The sequence below is a fragment of the Cricetulus griseus genome, chromosome 7 (assembly GCF_003668045.3).
Source record: "Cricetulus griseus strain 17A/GY chromosome 7, alternate assembly CriGri-PICRH-1.0, whole genome shotgun sequence".
Lineage (NCBI taxonomy): Eukaryota > Metazoa > Chordata > Mammalia > Rodentia > Cricetidae > Cricetulus > Cricetulus griseus.
Window position 1 is genome coordinate 121,071,615 of NC_048600.1, and position 23,309 is coordinate 121,094,923.

General features: G+C 44.4%; 1 protein-coding gene across 1 annotated transcript in view; it reads right to left on the reverse strand.

The window, feature by feature from the left end:
* Positions 1-23,309, reverse strand: part of Prkca (protein kinase C alpha) — a 384,973-nt gene that overhangs the window by 175,171 nt on the left and 186,493 nt on the right. The gene's annotated exons all lie outside the window — the stretch shown is intronic.

The following is a 23,309-nucleotide window of genomic DNA, read 5'->3' on the forward strand; positions in this document are numbered from 1 at the left end:
ACACACACACACACACACACACACACACACACACACACACACACACACACACACACACACACCAGGAATGGGCTAATCCCAGTTTTAAAGGTCAAAGGTGACTGTACACTTCAAATCTTTGTAATTCAAGGCAGTGCTGAATCTCACCCCTGACAGTCTCACACCAGCATGGAAGATGGCACTCTGCCTTCCTTAAAACACCCTGTGGTGAGTCCTGGGCTTCAACTCCAGCTCAGCTGCTAAACCCCAGGCCTCTCACTAATCTTGGCTGAATTAAAATTCGCATGAAGATGCTCATCTCTGGGCATCTACCCTGCTACCACTTCACCAGGTTAAATCACATCAGTTTAATGAACAGACTTAATCATTTGAAGTGGTCTGTTTTGAGAATAGTTCCTCCAGCTGTCAGTTACTCTTTGGTGCTTCAAACCCCATTAAAAGGGAGGACTCCAGGGAAAACCTAGGGGACACAGAGGTGAGCAGAGGAAAGGCCTCATAGACCTGGGCAAAGCAGCTGACCTGGATCACTGGGTCATCTAATGAAGGCACAGTTGGTGGACTCTGGCTCCATATAGAGCGCCTCCTTCCTGTAAGGACTGGGACTACAGCAGCAAGGCTTTCCCAGTAAAATGACATCAAGTGCTATGCTAAACTCAGAATAATGAATGAAAAATGCCATAGGTGAGGCATTACAAACTGCTTCTTCGTGCCTTGTCTCCTTTGATCCGCTCATCAGTTCAGCGTGGAAGACAGATTGTTATTCTTCCCATCTAACAAGCAAGGAAATTCAGGCTGTGGGAGACCAGGTGGCTTGCAGCCAATTCAAGACCACAGAGTCCTGGTGCAGTGCTTTTCCTACACGCCATTCTGCCTCACAACTCAGAAAAGCTCAGCTGTGACCAGAAATACCCTAACTAACAAGCTGGTGATGGCTTGAAAGGCAATCTCCTTACTTTCCTAAGTCTGCTCAGCTTTCTGATCCTTCAGAATTGGTCTCTGTTTCAATTCCTATTTTCCATTTTAAATTGCATTCCTCCTTGTTCATTTTCCTGATCTCTCCTGAGCTCAGCTCAGTCCCCTCAGACAATGTTTTTGCAGCTTTGTCCAGATCATTTAACTCTCCCTGGCATATACAATGTCACAACTTCTACAGGTTAGGGGGGGGGGGAGGAGAGAAGTATGAGGGGGAGAGAGAGAGAGAGAGGGAGAGAGAGAGAGAGAGAACGCTCAAGTCCATCAAATGCACTCATCAAATGCAAGATTGAGCCACTGTTGGTTTAGAAGGTAGCATCACTGGATGGGGGTGGGGTGGGGTGGAACACTAAACCTTCATCTCCAACCTGCACCAGGAACTAAGTGTTGCCTAATATACCCCAGCTCACTCATCTGTATGCTCCAGGCTCCTGTGGGCTGCACCACAGCTCAGTGCTTATTAAAGAAGAGGTGCAAGTGACACTGGAAGACGCTATAAATAGAGAATTCCGAAATCTATCTGCCCCAGCGGCCAGGACTCATTACATCGGAAACTGTTTGGCTTTTCACACGAGAGACAGGAGCCCAATTACCACAGTGCACATACAAGGGAAATTATCTGGGTAACATTAAGATTCTACTTGTAAGCTGTTTACCTGAAATAGTCCCGGGGTTTTTGATGGGCTTAATACTTAAATAAATTAATTCTGAAAGGATTTTCAAAGATTGAACCCTACGAGGGTTTAATGAAGATCTATGAAAGTATCACTCAAAAACTCTCTGTAAAGGTTTACCTTCGTGGCTGGCTTCTCCCAAGCCCAGATGCTCAGGCATATTGAGTGTCTTTCTACAAACAGCCTGCAACTCCCTGAGTCTGTGTTTTTAGTTTGTTTTGTTTTAAAGTCCAAGGTAAGGTGCTAGAGGGCTTCTATGGCTCACCCCTGTTTTGACCATGTCGGAATCAAGGCTTCCTCTGCTCAAATCTCTCTCATTCTGTGGCAGAAGCTGAATCGGATACAAGTTTGTGAATCACTAGAATGCTGCACCTGAGCCCTGAGGACAGGCACTACCCCTGTTCAAACGCCAAATGTAGGGTGATGTCAAAGGACAGACATCAGCACAGAGTTCCTGGGGCTTTCTCTCCTTACAATCTCGGTTGGGCTGCTACCTCGCCCCCCCCCTCCCGACCACCACCACTGGACCTATCTGCCCTGCCTTCACTATATTAGCCTCAGATACCAATTACAAAGCAGGTTCATCTCAAGAGTGGTTGTTCTGAGCCACCCAGGAGTTGAGATGTCTACAGGGGACCTGAAGCCCTCCCTTCCTGAAGTCCTTTGCTTCCTGCCATGTTTGTTGTTTGGTGTGGGCTGTGGTCCTTGACCAAAGCACCTGCACCTAACTTATTGCTCTTTCAGATTCTCTTGTCCACTGGTAATTTTGTCTCCACGTTTGACACATGGCTCCCCTCAGTTGGAATCAAGCCCATAGCACTCACCAAATCATCAGCCCAGTTCATTTCTATCCAGCTCACCTGCCTGAGCCTGCATCATCTTGCTGTCTTTGCCTTTTCCTCTGGCATGCTCTCTGCTTCTATCTAGACTGATGCTATATACCTCCTGTTACTCTTGGGGTAGTTTCCATCCTAGCAAAGTCATCCCTCAAGATCTAAAAGAAGAAGGCACCCCTCCTCTCCACTATCACTCTCCCTGGGTATTTGTTTTGTTGACTTCAGATTATATTTTTTGTTGGGGTTGGGGGTGTAACCCAACTGATAGAATGTTTACCTAGCACCAATGAAGCTAGGATCCCCGCACTACAGAAAACTAGAGATAGTGGCACTACCCCTTGGGACTGTACCCAGCACTCCAGAGGTGAAAACAGGAAGATCAGAAGTTCAAGTTCATCTTTGGCTACACAGCAAGTTTGAAGCCAATTTGGGATACATGAGACCCTGTCTGAAAAACAGTCATCATTTGGATACATGGTCACTGTCAGTTCAGTCTCTTCAACTAGCCCAGAACTCTGGGGGTGAGATGGGGAACATCACTTATATCCTGGTGCCTTTGTAGTGCTCTTTATATAGCTTCCTCTAAATGAATACCTGGCTCACAAATGAGCCCATTAGCTTCGCCCTCAGATCTATTTGTGTGGGTCCTGCTTTGTTTTATATCCTGAATGGATAGCTGTTGCCACACTGGCAAGGGTTCTGATGTTCTTACAGATGGGCTTCATTTAGTGGAAGCAGCTCTACCACAAGGCTCTCCAGCTGCTGGCAGCATCTGGACTGCTCAGAAATGGTACCCTGGGCATGAGTGGCAGGTAGGCTTGGGTGATAGGACATGATCTGCCCCTGCATCCAGTGGCACCTCTGCTATACCTGAGCTCCAAGCTCCCTCTCTGGATGACACATTCCCTCAGACCTGTAGAAAAACTGCCAAAGGTGAACTCATTGCTCATTACCAAGAAAATCAAAATTCAACCAGAAAAAAAGATTTGTATGTTTTCAAAGGATGGGCGGAAGAGCCATTGTATTTGCCGAACAAAATGTCTGCAGATTCAACTATGTAGTATCCCAAAAGAAGTATCTGTGCTAAAATTGTTCAGAAAAGACTCCGCCCCTGCAGAACAGGAACCATATTTTGGTACCTATTACATGAGAAAGCAATTGCATCAATGAGGGCACTGGATACTTCATTTGTAAATCCTAATGAGTAATCTTTCCCCAGAAAAATTGAAAGTTTCACATCAACCATTAGGTGTCAACCCACCCAGCCCCCCACTGGATTTAGCATCCATTCAAAGAGTGACTGTGGGCTGTGGGATCATGAGTGATTTGTCTAAGAAATGTCAGCAGCAAATCTTCTATTGTAAGTAGAGTGCATGAATAAAGTGGATTACTAACAATTTTAGAATCGTAATTTGTATCAAGTTGTCTGTCTTTATGCAACTTGACGTCTCTGAATAATTCATTATGTCCTTTCCCAAGTCCCTTAGAAATCAGATGCTGTAGATGATTGTCAATCCTTTAAGTGAAAACCAATTGTGTAAGCTGTATAGTTAAATGGAGCTGCAAGGTCCCACCTACAGAAGACACCCCTGTCGCAGGACAGGACAAGAAGGTCAAGTGTCTCAGTCTTTACATCCTCAAAAATCATAGTTTTGTGAAACTCCCTAGTTTGAAGGCCAGTTGCTTTGCAGTGCTGGGATGTCTGCTCCTATACTGACCCAACGTACCTGCCTGCTTAAAAATATCATTTATTTAAATTTTAATTACCCCCAACACCAGAGCTTTTCACATTCTGCCTAAGTGTTCTGCTACACAGCTGCATCCCTGACTCTTGTTATTTATTTATTTAATTTATTTTGAGTTTTGAGATGGTATCTCACTAATTGTCTAGGTTAGCCTTGAACTCACTATGTAATCCAGGCAGACCTTGAATCTATATAATCTTCTGGCCCTGGTCCCTGAGCTGGGACCACAGGCCTGAGCTCAGCTCGGTTCTAACTGGTCCTCCTCTTCCTTACCCTGGTCTTGTGTGAATGTCCTTTGAAAAGCATGAGGTAGCTTGCCCTCTCACACCCAGTTGCCCTTCAGACAGCCTCATGGGTTTCAAACTCTCTCCACTTTTGGATAAGGACTTCCCTTTCTTTTGCTGAGGGAGTCAAATCTTTTAATAATTGTTTGAATATCTTATGAACTAAAATGGGATTGGATAGATTTTGCCATCCAGTGCCCATAGACACTCTGTCTTGACCAGAAAAGAAAAAAGAAAAAGACAAAAGAAAAAGGGAGCTTATTCTCTGAGCCCTGGAGGAGGTTAACTCATCTGCATAAAGCTCCAAGTGCAAATGCATATTTCAGTAGATGTTTTCTGTCGATAGCAGTTAAATCTTGAATTTTTAAAATGCCTTTTGGTGAAACACTCAAATTTGTCTGACGTGGACACTTTCCAAGTGTCCAGGTGGGAAACAGCAACATGACACCAAAGGTGCTCTCACAAGCTGAAAACCCTGTGGAACCACAGTCATGGGCACTGGGGTGGGGGTGAGGCTCCCTGGATGCTTCATCATTCAGTTCCCATCTGGCTGGGTGCCCACCTCTGCAACAAAACGTCTTTCTTAAGAAACACTGGTCAGCAAAAGTTCATTTGGCAAAATAAATCCCAAGGCTCTGTATTTAGTATTAGGGATAAAAATAACAATAGTGGTGTTCATCACCAAGGTGTGACAACCAGAATTCTTTATGACTTCTTGGATTCTACACAGTTTTTTTGATCACACAGCATCTGGATGAGAAGCTCTTCAACTACAGACAGGCACAATCACTATAGAAACTGCTTGTCAACCATGGTAGCTCATATCATTATGTGCCAGAAATACTTTTTTAAAAACCCAAAATGGGTGAAGTAGTTTTTCAGTAAAATAAGTTATTCTTTTTATGTTTTTAAAAGTGTGTGTGTGTGTGTGTGTGGACCATGTGTGGGCCTGGTACCCAGAGGCCAAAGAGATAGATCTCCTGGGACTGGAATTACAGACAGTTGTAAGCCACCATGTAGGTGCTGGGAACCCAACCCAGGTCTTCTGCTAGAGCAGGAAGTGCTCTTAATGGCTGAGCCCTCCATCCAGCTCCCATTAAGTGATTCTTAAAGGATAAAAAGGATAAGCATACAAGTCATCATATTGTCAAGAAATACCGAGGATGAAGTTAGAAACTAGGATTTTTATCAGGTACCTCTTTCAAGAGAGGCATTTTATAAGACATCTGAAAATACAATCCATTGCTTTAGTGAGAAAAGCAGGGACCTTGCTTTTGTGTTTAACCAGGCCCAAATGAGGTGGTGTGTGTGTGTGTGTGTGTGTGTGTGTGTGTGTGTGTGTGTGTGTGTGTGATTGTAATCCATGAGCATTCCCAACACCGACTAATTGAGGATGGAAAAGTATTTTCTTGGTGTTGAGGGATCTGTTGGTGGGAACAGTACAAGGTCCTTGTAGGTGACTGGACAAGTCATGTCCCTTGTGTATCCACATCTGTACTTGTGGTGGGGACACCAAGGACCCCTAGTGAAGTAGTGCTACTCCTCTGCAAACACTGAAGACCTCCCCCTGCCTGCAATGGAAAGTCCCCTTACCCGTAGACTGGACAGTCAGTATAGAAGTTGTCTCCTGGCCGGGTGTTAGTGGTGCACACCTTTAATCCCAACACTTGGGAGGCAGAGGCAGGCGGATCTCTGTGAGTTCGAGGCCAGCCTGGTCTCCAGAGCGAGTGCCAGGATAGGTTCCAAAGCTGCACAGAGAAACCCTGTCTCGAAAAACCAAAAAAAAAAAAAACCCCCCAAAAAAACAAACAAACAAACAAAAAAAACCCAAAAACAAAACCCAAAAAACCAAAAAACCAAAAAACCAAAAAACAAAAAAACAAAAGTTGTCCCCAAGGATCTACAACCAGGGACATTTTAAAGAAAGCCCCTGTCAGGGAATGTTGGAGCAGAGTCAGATGGAAGTCTAACACCACTGGCTGTCAGAGTCCTGGGAGCTACTTTCCCATCCTGGCTATGACTATTAAAAAAGAAAGAGTAAGCAACACTCAGAGCCTGTCAGAAAGGCGTGTCTGTTTATCCATGAGATGCTGAGGAAGACATGGAACATAGTGGCCCAGGGATTCTTCCAAGTCTGCTGAAGGGAAGTACAAGCACACAGAGGTCTTAAAAGTCAGAGACGATAGAGGGAGTTTCAGAGGGACTTCCCAAGTGGACCGAGGCAGAAGAAATTAATGCTTCACAAAACGCTGGTACTTCTGGATTCCCTAATCCCCTCCACTTTTTGCTTAGATTCAAAAAGAATATTTAATCTGTATGATGCCTGGTAAGAAGCACCCTACCCAAGTACCCCAAATGGAAAAGGTGAGTTTGAGCAGTAACATGGGAGGCAAATCGGCTTTTCCTTCTTGTGTGTTTATGCCTACACACACACACACACACACACACACACACACACCAGCAAATGGCTTGCATTCTTGCCAAACACTGCAAGTACCATGTTATACAGTCACCACCAGAGGACGTCCAAGTGGAACCCACAGAATTTCAGACTATCAGCTTGTGGGCGATATGACTTCAATCCCCTTCATGGAGCAGGTGACAAGTGAGTGGCCAGGACAGACACCATCCTTGAGCTCATCCAGTGGCCTAGAGAGGCATCACCCTCCTCTGTCTGAGACGTTAGCCTTTTGAGAAGAACCTGGACATTCTGTGATTCTCATTCCAAGGCAGATGGGAGCAACCTGCCAGATTGTTTGAGACCCTGGCTTACTCCCACCCAGCTATTGCCAGCCTTGGAAACAAGTTAGCATTGCTCTACTACACAGAGAATAATGGACCATACCTGGGGTTAAAGACTGAACAAAACTTGCCAACTATGAGTAGGTGAACCATGTCTCCAAAACTCAGTTCCTACTTCTGTAAATGTAAGAATAATCGCACACATTGGAGTCTCCACTGCTACAGACTTGATGGCCTGAATGATAGACATTTATTCTCTTATGCTTCTGGAGGACTGGGGCCCCAAATCAGCACCACTGTGCTGAAAGCATATGTCCAGTGGTAGGGCTGTATTCCCACAGAAGCTCTGCAGAGAACCTGCTTCCAGCCCTCAGGGTTGAGCTTCCAGCCCTGGCCTCCAGGTCTTCTGTATCTGTCATTGAACATGGCACATGTGATGGTGTGTAGGACCTGCCTGCATGATCTGGGATAATCTACTTACTTCAAAATCTGTAATGTAATGATGCCTACAGACTCCTTTTACAAACAAGGCACTGTTTACAGCTTCTAGGGATAACGACATGGATACATTTACAGAGGGGCTGCTTCCTAGCAGGCAGCATCACCTTTCTTGGTGGGCTCTACATGGTGTACTCACCTTGAGCCTGGGAGAGAGTGTGTAACTTGATGAAACTCCTTTGTCACACACTTTGCTAGTGGTAGATCCCTAGATCTTTGCACGGGGCTCCCAGGAGGGAAGACTGAAGCATCAAGTATTGCCACCAAGGGAGGCAGGTGCCAAGGAGCAACATCTTTATTTGCATCACAGACCCTGGAGAGTCCTCCAGAGTCCTCCCCTCCATCTCAATACATTGTTTCAATGTTATTTTCACAGCCAGTGAGAATGATCAGGAATTATTGTTTTCACCTTAGAATATTCTTCCACTTCAGGATATAAAAATTAGCAAAATGTTCCTTTGCTCTATGGACCCACACATTATAGCTGGACTTGGTTTGGTTTCCCTAATCAGAAAAAAATTAAGCCATGTTTAAAGAATGACTTGGGAGTTGTGGGATATCCTAAAAAAAGAGGAGTGTAGCCACATCTCTTCAAAGTTCTAACAAGCTACAAAATGTCTTTAATGTTCTAGTGCTTCTAGTCAAAATTATCTGCACAATGTTTCCATCATTTTCTTGTTTGAAGTGCTTCAATGTAGCAGAATGAAATACCATTAACAGATTTCTTTGGTCACAAACAATTATTGTAATTAAATCACTGTAATTAAAGTAAACACTCTTAAACTTTTGGCATTAATGGTTCCTTATTTCCAATGTTCATGTGGAAGCCACAATTATTAGATACAAGGGACTACAATCACATCTACCTGTTACTATTTGAAATGAAATTACTCTTAACTTCCAAGTACCTTCAAAGTTAACACTGAAAGGACTAAGGACTTCCTCAGGCTAGACAGAATCAGTTACAACCTCCACTAAGGGAACACTCAGCTACCTGTATAGTTCTTAGTGAATAGGAAGGGCTGCTGCAATCACCTCTCAAGTCACTGGTAGCTTTATTTTTGTGGACACTGAATGAGCAGGGGCTATGATTGCAGACTATTGAGAGATCTCTTCAAAGGCCCCTGCATCCTCTGGGGAGGGAGATGACACATGAATTATCCAGTGGCCAGGAACAGGGGCTGGGCTTGGCAGGGGCTTATTCACAGTGGGGCACGCAGGCCAGAGTGTACTCCACTGGAGGATACAAGGAAGGCAGGCTTCAGTTGGGTTTCAAGAGGGAAATAATGATGACGTGAGCAGGGAAGCCTTCAAGACTCATGTGGGCAAGAAATACAGGGTGTTACACATGGCGTGGAGCCCAGGAAGAAATGACAGTAGCTTCTGATATCTCAGTAAACTGATCAAACTTAGGTTCTTCGAAATAGAAAGCAAGAAACAATAGGGACTTAGCCCAGCTTCAACAGGGATTCAGAAGATGAGACAGAAGTGGGAGACGCTGTGAAGGGGGCAATGTACACTTGATGAGATTCTGACATTATAGAGGACGTGGCACAATGTGATCGACAGTAAACTGGGATCTCTTACAGGATTATACTATAAACCTTAGAGTGCTCATAGATATGCATGTTTGTGCGAAGGTGTGTGTGTGTGTGTGTGTGTGTGTGTGTGTATGTATGTATGTATGTATGTCTGAAGAGTGCTCTTCCAAAAGCTAATTAGAGTCCTCATTACAAATCTAATGGACTGCAACTTTATTTGAAAACAGAGTCCCTGCAGATCAACTAAGACAGGACTGCACAGGGTTTGGTGGCCCCTCCATCCAGAGACTGTCATTTTCATAAGGAGAGGTACATCTGCAGGCTACACACACACACACACACACACACACACACACACACACACACACAGGGTAATTTGGACAGAGGCAGAAAGTGGGGTGGTGTAGCTACAAACCAAAGGACCCCAAGGACTGCTGGTAATGAACTGAGGCTAAGAAAATGCATGAAAAGATCTTTATCTGGAGTCGTTAGGGGGAGCCTGACTCTGCCAACACCTTCATTTTGGATTTCTTGGCTACAGAACCGTGTGTAAGTAAATACCTGTTGTTTTAAGACATACTATGGTCATTTGTTATGGTAACCCCTGAAAGCATTGTAGCCATTAAACCAGTCAGGAAGATAAAACAGAGCAATTAAAGATATTTAATGATCCCCAAAGGAGGCAGGAACAAAAGAACGGGGTGTGAATGTAAGGATGACAATGGACAGTAAGTATGAATCCAACTGCATGTAAATTAGTACAAATTCCATTACATATAAATGGCATAAGATCTCCAATGAAATTGGTAAAGATGTCACAGCAGCTAAAAAAAAGGACTCAAACTCTCTGTCACAGTGAAACCCATTTTAAATTTAAGGACACAGATGTGCTAGAAGGATGAGAAAATGGCATATTACATTGATACTAATCCAAAAAAGGAGTCCAAATGGCTACATGGGTATAAGCTAGAGCAAAATCAAGTTACCATTTTGTGAAATCAGGTTCTTCCCCCACACCCAGGTAAGGTGAATATAAATTATTTTCCAACCACATTAGATATTAGTTTCTTCATATTTCTACCAGCATTTATGAAATATCTGTTTTTTGCAGGACATACTCTGCTGTGAGCAGATTCTATAGTGATCAGAGTTTCAAAATGTTCTCCTCTCTTTGGACCTGTGCTTATAAAATTGATTGATATCTTTCCTTATGGGAGAAAAAAGTAAATATAGCATAGCCAGCAATAGAAAGCAAGTTGACAGAGGCAGCAGCTTAGATGGCTCAGCCCCCCCCTTTTTTTCCTCATTAGTTTTTCCTATGTTTTAGCTCTGGTTACCCAGTAATAGACAAAAACACTGGTAGCCTGACCTATGATATGCACAGTAAGATGTTGTAATTAAAAAAAAAACAAGGTAACACAAAAATGGAAATGTTCTTTTGTGAATTTAAAGGCATACAGCATGTAGATAAATTATACATAACCCCTAGAGCACTGACAAGTAGAAATAGCATCTCTAAAAGACTCAGAGAGAAAAAAATCTTCCAACATCAGATTAGCACTAGGAAAAAAGTCTGGCCATCGATAAATATCAGACTGTCTGAAATGATGTAACCTTTGAGAAGTTATTTACTATTTCCTCATCCGAAAGCAGAGAAAATGGTAGTAACTCATTGTGGGCAGTTACGGTAATTTACTTAAAAATATATTGGAAATTATTTCTTTGAATAAAGGAGACAGAAAGTGTTGCAACAGAGCTTCAGGCAAGTCGTGCTGTAAGGGAACAGCAACGTTTTCTAGATAATGCCTAGATAATTGGATATTTCCTTTTTATGTACTAAGCCTTATTTTTAGTATCTTTAAAAACCACATGTGTACCAATACTTTTAAAATGCATTGTAAGTGCCTTGTGCTCAGAAACAGACTAAGCCGTTATACTTTCACGTCTCCTCCATGGCTACTGTAATGACCCTGACTCAGGGTTTATGCTATTTCTACCCATGGCAATGGGTTTGTGAGCTATTCCATAGGGCTCTTGTTCCTACACCAAGTGGCCCCGAACAGCCTCATTTCTGTATGATCAGTGAGCCTACCAAAGTTTTCTCCCGTTTTCTGCAGACTTTTAAGCTAACAAACCAGGCTGCTTCAGGTGAAGGCTTTGTTTGCTGTGGGAGGAGGATGCATGAGCTTCAGCATGGCTGAAGTGTGTGTCCAGGGGCTTCAGCATGGCCGAGGTGCTTGCCCAATGTCCAGCATTACCCCAGTCTGACTGATTGCCTTGCTGCCTCATGTTAACAGCAGTAGCTAAATGGAAACTCACAGGAACTTCCTGTAGTTAAAGTGAGAAAGAGGACTTGATACCCTCAGAAGCCTTCTCTCACAGCAGCATATGCTTCAGTATCTTGCAGTCTCCCATTATATAAATAAGAAATCGAGCGGAGTCTTAATGAAAGGCAGACGAGGAGAGCCACATGGCATTTGAAACATGCCAGGAAGCCAGGAAACACTGGCATCCTACTGAAGATTCAATTAGTAATCTCCAACTATGCTATAAGGAAACTCTCCCCAAATTATATTTTATATAAATATGTTAAGCTCCATTTGCTGCGCAGACAGCTGTCATCACATGAAAGGAACAAGCAGATGATCATATATTGGGCAAAATTTATAAGGTGTGGGGCTGTAAATCAGGCAAATTGTATTCAACATCCCCATACCCCCGGCCTACAAACTAGAATAGAAATTATAGATGTATGTAGGTTTGGCGATTGTGTATAAATAAGCAGCATAATTCTACATTAGATGAAATAATCATTGATTTGTTAACTGAAATTCCAAGATATTTCTGACTATAACATTTTGCAAACACACTAAGTTATCTGAGGATACCTTGTAGATTATCAGATCCTACCCTGAAGGGACAGGGGGAATATAGTTTAGTTGATGAGAGTGCTTGCTTATCTAGCATGTACTGGTTGTGGTGGCACATACCTGTAAGCCAGCACAAGGAGGTAGCTATAGGAGGATAAGAAGTTCAAGTGCACCCTCAGCAACATAAGGGGTGCAAGGCCAGCCTGACTATATGAGACCCATCTCAAAAATACTTAAATCAATCTTTAAACTACTACATACATACAGTAGAAATGATCTGTCAACCTCAATGTAAGTTTAACCCAGTAAAGCAAGATATATGCACTTAATGGCATGATGATAGGTTTTCAAGGGAAACAAACACTTGATGCTACATAAATCAAATCCCTGCAATCCATCTTTCAGCCTTTGGCTCCTACCATGCCTCTTCAGTGGGATTCTTCTAAATTCATTACACTTCCCATCCAACATGGCACCTCTACCCAGAATGTTCTGTGTGCCCCTCATGGCCCATTAGTATCTTGTGATCCAAGTATTTTGTAGCTGGGTCCTTCATCACCGATGTGTTTTCCAGGATATCTTTGGGCAGAAGTAATCCCTTCCTGCTATCACCTCCATGGCAACAGTGTGTGTTCTGAGAAATGCATCTTGGACACTTTCCTGCTTGCACAAACCCCACAGAGCACACTTACACAAACCTATATGGCACAGTCTACTACATACCTTGACTGTATGGTGAAGCCTATTGCTCCTAATACAGAATGAATGAAACAATGCCAGATTGAATTTATAACAAGAGTCAACATGTCTATCAAGTATCATAAATGTGAGGTGCATACACACACAAACATGCTTATTATATAAGTATATATGGCAGCCTTACATTCTGAAATAACAGTAAGTATAGAGTATACAGAAAGCAACCCATGTGGGTTTATCACCATGCAATTTTAGATGCACGCTATACTTTATTTAATAGGGTTGGCAAAACACATTTGTTTACACAGTGTTGTCCCAAAACTGTGATTGATGTGACTTTGACATTACTAGGTGGGAATTTTTCAGTTCCATTACCATTTCCTGGGTTGTAGCCATATATAATATATATATATATTATATATATATATATATATATATATAGTTTGTCTTTGATTGAAGCATTAGCATGCAAAGGGTAACTGCTTTTGGTATCCCCATGTGTGACCGACCTCTAGATTCTGCCCATGGTGTTCCATCTGCCTGTCTCTCATCCATGCCTAGGAACCTCCTTAGGCCATATTCCACCACTGTTCATCCCAAGAAGCCCATCCTCAGCTTCCACAGCATGATGCTATTAAACATAACCCGAGGAAATGAACTGCAAACCACATTATGGAAATCCTAGGCAGAGAGAAAAGCAAAGAACATCCCATTTTTAACATTGTCCTACACAGAACACTTCCTCACTGCTATCTGTAATAATTTTGAGGTTAGGAGAAAATGTTTGGGTTTAGCCTTCTCTATACAAACTCCTTAAATGTTAGCTAGTAAGATTTAAAAGCATGAAATGACTTTTTTCCCCTGTGGTTTTATATAGAACCATACATAGTAATTGCAACATGAGCTCAGTGCCTCTGTGAATGCCTGACACCAAACCCCTGCTGTGGGATTCCACCCGGTGGCTTATAATCAGCTGCACACAGAACAAATGTGGTCAAACTATCTATGAAAATCTGCTGTGGGGCCTGGGAACATATTAGGGGCTTATCTAAGCTTAGGACTCTGGCCTCTAAGTGATAATCAAGAAGCAGAGTTGATGGGAAATCTTAGTGAGCTGTCCCGTTCAAAGCAACGTCACTGTACATTTTATAGGGCTCATGGCATTCTTCAACATCCAGGACACAATTCTGTGTATGCGACACCAAGAAGCAGTGTTCTAACTTAAGTCTTTGGCACACCCAGTCATCATAGAAGTGTCTTGGTGGCTTTTCCTAGTGATTGCCACACAGATCCAGTGCAGTGAGAAGCAGCTTGGGAACTCGGCCCTGTTCTTCCCTGAGCTGTAGCTGTCATCTGCTGTGTCTGGGTCTGCCTTGGTTTGGAAGGCGGGAAGTAGGTTTTGCTTCCACATCCAGATGTAGAAGGGAAAACCAGCTTTGGACCCTAGCCAAGCACTCTTTGTTTCAAAAGTCAATACAAGCCTTGGAGGAAACAATATCAACAGAGGGACCACACCCCTCGAAGCTATTGGTACAGCAGAAATTCTAAGAAGGCAAGGGATGGGCCCAGAGTAGGGAGCTGAAGGAGTGTGATCCACAAACCTTGATGACTGCAATCTGCAGCTGACTTTGCTTATCTCAACTGTGGGAAAACGGCACACAACTGATGAACATCTAGCTTTAGAAGCCCCTCTCTGCATATTTCTTCATCAAACTTTCTGACTTGGGCCGCTGCGAAGATGACAGTCATTGTGGAGTCTCTGCTAAGCTCTTGCCATATCCTGTAACCAGCTTTGCAATGACCACTGGGCTCAAGTGGAAACAAATGAGAACATCTGTCCCTTACCTTGGTAGGGGTCCCACAGATACCTGCATATACCTTGTCCATGTGGTTACTCAATGCAGTGGTGGCTGGGCTTTTTCTTAATCAGGAATAAGAGGTCCAGGAGGGGCGGAGAAATGCACTACACCCAAAAAGTATCAGGTCTAGAGGTCAAACCATAAGGGAGTTATCAGCCTTTGACCACACACCTGTCATGTGGATCACAGGCAATCTCCATGCCAAGGGAGGCTTATGATCTCTCCAGGAGAGAGAGAGAGAGAGAGAGAGAGAGAGAGAGAGAGAGAGAGAGAGAGAGAGAGGAATAAAGGAGCCAAAGACTGGATAGAGGCAGCTGGTAGTCCATGTAAGGTCTAAGACTCTAGGTCCAGTTCCATTCCACACTGTCAACAGTCTTCCAATTCCAGACATCTGCTTCCCAGTCCCGCTAGCTTTGTACTAGGCTGCGGAGAGCTGCAGACAGCTTTGGCATCAGCTGCTAGACACTGGAGGAAGCCCTACTCAACTGTTGCCAGCCACCCAATCCACTGTCCAGGGCTATTAAAACCCAGTCCACTGTTCTGGGAGGACCTCCGTCTTCGGCTGATTCATTCCTCCTCCACTGAGCAATAACCTAGGAACATGGCTGACTTGTCCTACCCTTCCTGCACTCAGCCCAAACCAGGTTTTGCAGAACGCTGCAGCCCTGTCCGCCCCCTCACCACCGCCAGGACTCCTGACTGGGCTGAACAGCTCCTGGTGAATGTTACCCTTTGTCTCCAGAGCCCTGGGTTGGCTCTGATGGCTGGAAAGCCTGAACAACAATGATGAATCAGAGTATTTATTTTTGAGGTTTTTCTCCAAGCTGCCTCTTCATCAGGTCTTAAATAGCAGCATTCAAGCTGCCACAGATACTTCCAAAAGTTTGCTGGCCTGGAGTTCCCAGGAGGGAAGAACTTTGTCTTCCTGGCAACGAACCAGCTTGGTGACACCCCGACTGAAGGAGAGAAGCAAGCTGGTTTTCTCAGAGAGATGGGAAGCTTACCTGTATAAATTGATTATGTGATATTTCTAGACTATTTCTGAGCACCTTCCCTCCCCCATTACAGGAGAAATGACATATTTCTATTGCTAAGTGTGGTGACCTTTTCAAAAACTGTTTTCTGCATTTCACTCTTCCTTAATTGGTGCCACCTAGAGCCAGGTCTGAACCTCTGCATCCAGGGCCAGGAGACAGGGGTTTTCACTGAAAGAATGACCCACAGTGCGCTTCGGTGATGTAAACATCCTCCTTTGTTTCTCCTTAAGACAGGGCTCCTCAATGAAATCACGAATACACAGCCTTAAAAGGGGGACTGGCTGTAAGAATCATTTGCTTCCTCGTTGTATCATTTGATTCCTTAGAATAGAAAGAGCTTCCCACCTGAGGCATGTATTTACAGACATATGCACACTACCGGGGCAGTTGCTTTCAAGAAGGCTAAGAAGTTTGCATAACCAAAACAAACAGAAAATGAGGGCAGAGGGCATATAAAATGAAAACCCCAAACAACAGTGGAAGTTTGAAGATGCAAGGCAGAAACACAATGATGGATGGAATGCAGCCTTGTAAACACAATTTTAGTCCATTTGCTTATGAATAGATGCATGCTGAAGAGGTCAGAATGGGGTGGACTGTCCTTTTTATGACAGCTTGGGTGATGCAGGGGGTTTAACTGCTGCCGTGACTGCGTAGGGATGAAGGCCTTGATGCAGGCTCTGGAGAAGGGTGTGCTGGGCCTTCCTGGGAAGGCCCTCAAGTCCATTAGGCATGGCACACTGTCTGACAATTTGCTTACTGGAATGCTTCCTGGCTAAAGGCAAGATTTTTTTTTTAATTTATTTATTTTTGCTCTGGCATGGCCTCCACCTAGGAAAGCCACGTTGAAGTCTCACGTGTTCATAACTGGTCTCAGACAGTCCTGCCACCAGTACACAAACACAAAAAGATGAAAATGGCCACCCCTGACTACCTGCTGGTGAGCTCATCAGAGGCTTTAGGTTTACTCACTATCTACCCACCAGCCTACCCAGGGATTAGCAAGTCCTTCATTGTGAAGACCATGGAACCAAGGCTCCAGAGATCAAGCAACTCTGAAAGATTCACAAGTGTGAGTGTGAGCAATGAGATTTCAAACCATGTTTTTTTTCCTGGTTATGGGTGTGGATTATACATGCTCATACATTTCCAGCAATCTCTGGCTGTATCAAGAAGATGCAGAGGAGGCATGAAGAGCTCATCTTTAGAACAGACTATGTGCTTCAGAAGTAGGTGGGAGGGGAACACTTCAACTGGGTTTGGAGAAATGTCTATACCATCCTATGGCAGCAATGAGAAAGGGGTTGGAGTCTCACACACACGTTTCATCAGAATTGGGCTATAAGATTCATGACATTTCACATAATGAGCAAAAGAGAAAAACAGTCTGCACCAAGTCTTTCTAGAGATGCTAATTTTTAAGTGGTCCCTCACATATGTTATTATTTCATCCCAGTTCCAGATCTGAAGAAACGGGGGTGGGTTGGTGCCTAACAGTTCTTTCTCTTAACACTAGCTGCTAAGACCCACCTTTGCAGTAACAGACCCATGAACTTAGAGTTTGCTTCAAACTGTTTTTCCTCCTCAGTGATTCTCACCTGCAAGGTCATGATAGTTATGGCATTCAATAATTTTCACCATAGGCTGCAATAAAAAACTGCTATGGTTAGAAAGCTTTAGTCCTCAAAAGTGGGAGCCGGGAATGGCTTAGTTGGTAAAGTGCTTTCTGTACTAACAGGAGGACCTGAGTTTGATCCCCAGAACACACATATAAAAGTTGGGTGACTGGGCATTGGTGGCGCACGCCTTTAATCCAAGAATCCAGGAGATTCTTGATCCTGTAGATCCAGGAGAATCCTGCCTGCCAGAGGCAGGCAGATCTTTGTGAGTTCAAGGCCAGCCTGGTCTATAGAGCGAGTGCCAGGATAGGCTCCAAAGCAATACAGAGAAAGCCTGTATCAAAAAACCAAAAAAAGAAAAAAAAGTTGGTTGTAGGGTCAAGTACTTTCTGCATCATCTTCAAGACTGGAATTTGGATGTTAGCACCCACACAACAAGTCAGGTATTCCATGTATTTGTGGAATTCCAACTCTGAGTAGAGCAGAGACTGGAGGATGGCTGCAGCTTGCTGTCTTAAAGCGTGGCCAAGAAAATCTGACTCAAAGGGATAGTGAATGTGGTAGAGGAGGATACCTGAGACCCTTGTCTGGCACAAACACCTGCACACACATATAAAATCATGTATACACATGCACATACTTTAAAAGTTGGGTACCCCAGAGCTGAAGAGAGCAGAGATAGATAGATCCCTGGGCCTCCCTGACCAGTCATTCTAACTGAAATTCTCGGTTCAGAGAGAAACTGTCTCAAAAGTAAGGAGGAGAGCAACTGAGGGAAAAGACCTGATGTCAACTTCTTGCTCTCACATGTATATGAACACTTCTGTATATACACTGGACACATGTATGCATAACATGAACACATACACACAGAGACAGGGGGGTATAGGATAATGTGAGAATACTGTAGCATTTTGCCACCTGTGATCTTGAGCAAGCCGAAGTCCTGCGTACCTGGTTGCATATTAAATCGCTACATAAACATCTCAGAATCAGAGGGGCCTTGCTGAGCCTGAAGTCTTGAAATAGGCAGCACAGAAATTCTGGTAATTACCTGGGGGTGAACTGCAAGGGGAGAGTTAAGGGTCATTTGGTGCATTGCAGGGTTTTGGAGGTTGAGGTCAGGTTCTTTACCCCCATGCATCCAGCACTCAGCCCAGGGCCTGGCCTAAGGGGAGATCAGTCTAACTTACATAGGAGCTGGAAGATCTGACAGGGACTGGGTAATCGCATTCTCTCCCTGAATCTATCCCAGGCATCCACAGGAATCCCCCACAGGATCTTCTGCAGGAAACTGTGATTCCCATGGGGGAAGAGCAGATGGAGCCTGTCTCAGTAGCCCTGGCTACTAATAACAGTGATAATAATAGCAATAACCACAACCATTTATAGCTGCTACTGCTGTCACTGCTGGTGACGGTGACATCAACAGCAGCAACAACCCCATTCCACAGCCCCAAGGGAAGATGCAAGAGGCCCAAGATGGAATCAGGAAGTGGAGAAGCCAGGCTTCAACACAAGGTCTTCTGACTCTTGAGGTTAACTGTGTTTACAATGGGCTAATCATGTTTCAGATATTTTAATTTGCATTCTTCTTTTCTCTGAGTGCAACATTTTATATGTGCTATAACCTTATAAAGCCTTTTCGTGGAGATTCTGCTTTCTGATCTTGTATGATTCTCCATGGTTCCTTGCTGAATGAGGCCTGCTTGTCCAGCAGAGGACTCATCTGAACTCAGGTAGACAGAGCCCTACACAAGTAGTTTGTGTCTCTCACATTGGCACAGCTATAGCATTGCCACCCAGTGCTGTGTCTGGCTGAAGGCTGAGAAGACTGCAAGCAATGCCAGGGAAACAGTCAATAAAAAGAAAACCCAAGTTAAAATAGAAACTGCTAGTAGGCAAGTATCAGAGGGCCGAAGGCAACAGCCATATAAAGTCCAGACAATCAATTAATTCAATTAATAACCAGGGTAAGGTTAGTAAGAAGGGAAGGGAAAGAAATGCTGGATACAATGTGGTTTAGGCAAGATACTCTTTTGACACAACTTTCCACCCTTAGTTCTAATGTGGGCATTTACAGTAACAGAAAACAAGTCAGGAAACTGGAGGTATGGCTTAAGTGAACAAATCCACAGCTGTGTACCTTCTTTTCTAGAAGAATGGAATGTTCTAAAACAACAGCAAAAACCTCCATGGTCTCATGATTTTAGTGATCCAACTTTTCTTGCTAGTGAGACAACAGAGACAGGGACCGGAGGGTGGCAAGACCCCACCAAAATTGGGAGAAAAGAAGGGTAGTAAATGAAAGGGAGGTGACAACCACAGAGAAAAGGTCTCTGTAGCTCAGGTGTCTTGAAAAATTTCCCTCAAGAGCCATGGTATCTGCTGGCTGCTCTAACCACAGAGCTGACCTTAAAGGGCTGAGCCAGGGCAAGACCTGGTGGGACATCCTCTGGCAGACAGCTTGCGTGCGTCTGACTGCAGGATGAGGTAGGGCTTAAGAAAGAAGCTGTGCCAGGGGCTGGAGAGATGGCTCAGGGTTAAAAGCATGCAGTACTCTTACAGAGGGCTAGGTTCCGTTCTCAATCCCACACCAGGTAGTTCACGAACACCCATAACTTCGATTTCAGGTGATCCAACTCCCTCTTCTAAGTCTCCATGGGCATCTGCACACATGTGGTACACACACACACACACACGCACGCACGCACGCACGCACGCACGCACGCACGCACGCATACACAAATGAACTCATGCTGGCACACATGCATACACATAAATAAAAGTGTAAAAAAAATAAGATATTTCCCTGTCAAGGTACTTTACAACCAGTCAAGGTGCCAATGTATTTCTCTTCCTGCCACGCATTGGCCTGAGTTAAGAGCCCTGACCGGATGGACACAGATCAACAGATGGGCTATATATACTCAAGGATATTTAAGTATGGGCCTCATTCTTGGTGAGCTTTCTCCATCTGGCAACATATGAGACATGTAAAATACAGTAGGGATAGGTGACCCAGAGCTTCTGGTAAAGGACAAACCCCAAATCACACTGCAAGTGTGATCCTGCTTGTCCCTCTGCAAACCCACATTCATTAGTCTCTTATGTAGGAGAGTAGACGCAGATGGTCGAGCAACCTCATAGAGTGTGGGGATAATTGGAGACATGAATTCACATAATGTCCAGGGAAGGCGCACTGGGTGTTTACCAGCCAGTTGAGTCCATGCTATTTTATTACGTAGGCTGTTGGTGTGGATAAGTGATGTGCTACTTCCACCAAGTTAAAGTGTGTTCAGAACATATTTCTCTAGGTCTTGGGCACAAGACCTATGCCCATCTTAAGCAATTCTTCAATGTATCCATGTCCATAAGGGATGGGAAGGTTTGGCCTTCAAGGGCTCTTGTCCACTTCTCTCTTTAGAAGTGTGTTATTCAGATGCATTGGCCCCAGGTCAGAAAGTTTGACTATGACTTTTAAAACCCCAAATCCCAAATCCCAAATCCAAGAGGAAGTGAGACATCCTAGGGCTGAGAAGCTGACTTCCTTGGATATGCCAAAGATAGAGTCGACAGTGGAATCTTCCTCTGGCACCGGAGACCCCGACTTTGCCTCTTCAGAACAGATCTGCCACAGTCTCCATCCAGGGGGAAGAGACACACATGAAATTTGGTCTCTAATGCAAACCCTGGTCAGCCTGCCCTCAGACAGAGAGCAACTCCTGTCAATGTACTTAATCTTATCACTTACAAACGGAGGCAGGCATCTAAGAAAGGTCATGGCCGTCACATTTCCTCTAAATGGCAGCCCAACAAGTGAATGCTGGAAACCTATTCCCCAAAGCTGTGCCCAGTAGGTGATCACAGCTTAGGGAAGCAAGGGCAGTTCCTGCCCCACAGAGCCCAGCAACCTTCATGCAATTTAAGCTCCAGAAGATGGCATAGCCCCACTGTTCTTTCCAGAAACCTCTACCTGGGAACTAACTCCTCTGCATCCTGCCACTCACCCCTCCCCACCAAGTCAACAAGAGAAAGAGGGGCTGCTGGGCTGCTGCAATGGCCTCTGCTTGTGACTAATGTGGAGGAAAAAAGCCCGAGATGGGGAAACTGGTGCTCAGCACTGGCCTGTAAATCAAGAAAGTGAGCAGAAGGCCCATTCTGAAGACATCCTTGCTCCCTTGGCCAAATGAAGAATTAATTAATTAGTAACATGCATTGGGTGTGATTTGTTTCAAGGCATACGGCCTTGATAATTATCATGAAGCAACCAGTGGGTCCAGAGGAGGTCAATGATGAGCCCTGGGGAGGAATGTAGAAGTACAAGGGACCCAAGCTACACACTGCTGCCCTAAGGACAAAAGAGGACCTATCTTGTCTGGTACAAAACTGGGCACAGGGGCAATACATCTTCTCATAGGGAAGCCAGGAATAGTCATCCTGATGAAGAGGAGTGGCGGGGAAAATCCCAATCAATCCTATGATTACTTTATTTAGCTAGTGTGCATACATGTGCCATGGCAAGAACACGGAGATCAAAGGAGACTGTTGGGAGTTGGTTCTTTCCTGACATCTCAAGGGGTCTAGTGGTTGACTGCAGACTGTCAGTTCTATATGCAAATGTCTCTGTCTACTTTGTCATCTCATCAGCCCGCTATGATATTTTTCAGAAAGTGCCCCTGACTCGTGTACTCATGTGTGTGTGTGTGTGTGTGTGTGTGTGTGTGTGTGTGTGTGTGTGACCTGATATGTGCAGGTAGACATGTGGAGAGCAGAGGACAGCCTCAGGAGTCATCCTCAGGAACAGTAACAGGTTCTGTTCCATAAGAAAGGCAGAGCAAGCCATGAGGAGGAAGTCAGTAAGCAGCTCCCCTCCATGGCTTCTGCATCAGTTCCTGCCTCCAGGTTCCTACCTTGTTTGAATTCCTGTCTTGACTGTCTTTGATAGTGATTGGTGATATGGAAGTGTAAGCTGAATAAACCCTTTCCTCCCTGAGCTGCTACGGGAGTGGTGTTTCCTCACAGCAAAAATAAGTATAACTGACTCTGATAGTAAATCTGCAGCTAAACTAAAAAGATGAAAATGACCGGGCTTATAGTTTTGTCTAGTGTGCAGGGAGCATTGCATAAACTCGGTGGTATGGTGGTACACACCAGTAATCTCATCATTCAGGAGGTGGAGTCAGGAAGATCATAAGTTCAAAGTCATCATTGGCTACACATAGCAAGTTCAAGACCAGTCTGGGCTTTGTGAGTATATTATCCAAAAACAAACAAACAAACAATGTTCCTCCCCACACCACCTTGGAAAAAAAAACTTAGAAAAATATGAGTCAATGGTATTAGGCAAAAACCAATAGTAACAGCCTGATGAAAAAACAACCACCCAAAAGATAATGAGTTATTGTGCAACTTTTAAAAGACTCCAGTGGCTCAATTAATCCCTCCTAAGCAAAGTTGGTAAAGAGACCCAGGGGACCAGAGGCTTTTACCAGATGTGAGTCACTAATTCTGGGAGGAAACTAGCCCCAGAGGCAAAGCCAAGTGCAGTCCCCCTCTTGGAAATTCACCCTGATGAGCTCAGTAGTGGAATATGGTGCTCCAGGAGCTAGGGCCTGCCCAGGACTCCCGCAGTTCTGAGGGATTCCAGGAAGGCTCTGGGTGCTGGCCACATGCTATGTTGCTAAGCACTTGGCCTGAGAGCTATTCACAGATCATCTGCAGGGAAATCACACTCCACACAGGCTGTGAGGTCTACAATAAGAAATGAAGACACCTTTAGGGGGAAATCCGCTGTTCTGTGACTTACAGATACTGGCATTGTCTGGCATCCATCAGCTCTATGGAGCACACCAAAGGCTGAGACCAGTTGATAATGGCCTGGGTGTGGAAAGGCATGAACATTTGGGAAGTTCAGGCTTGGCTTTCCTGTA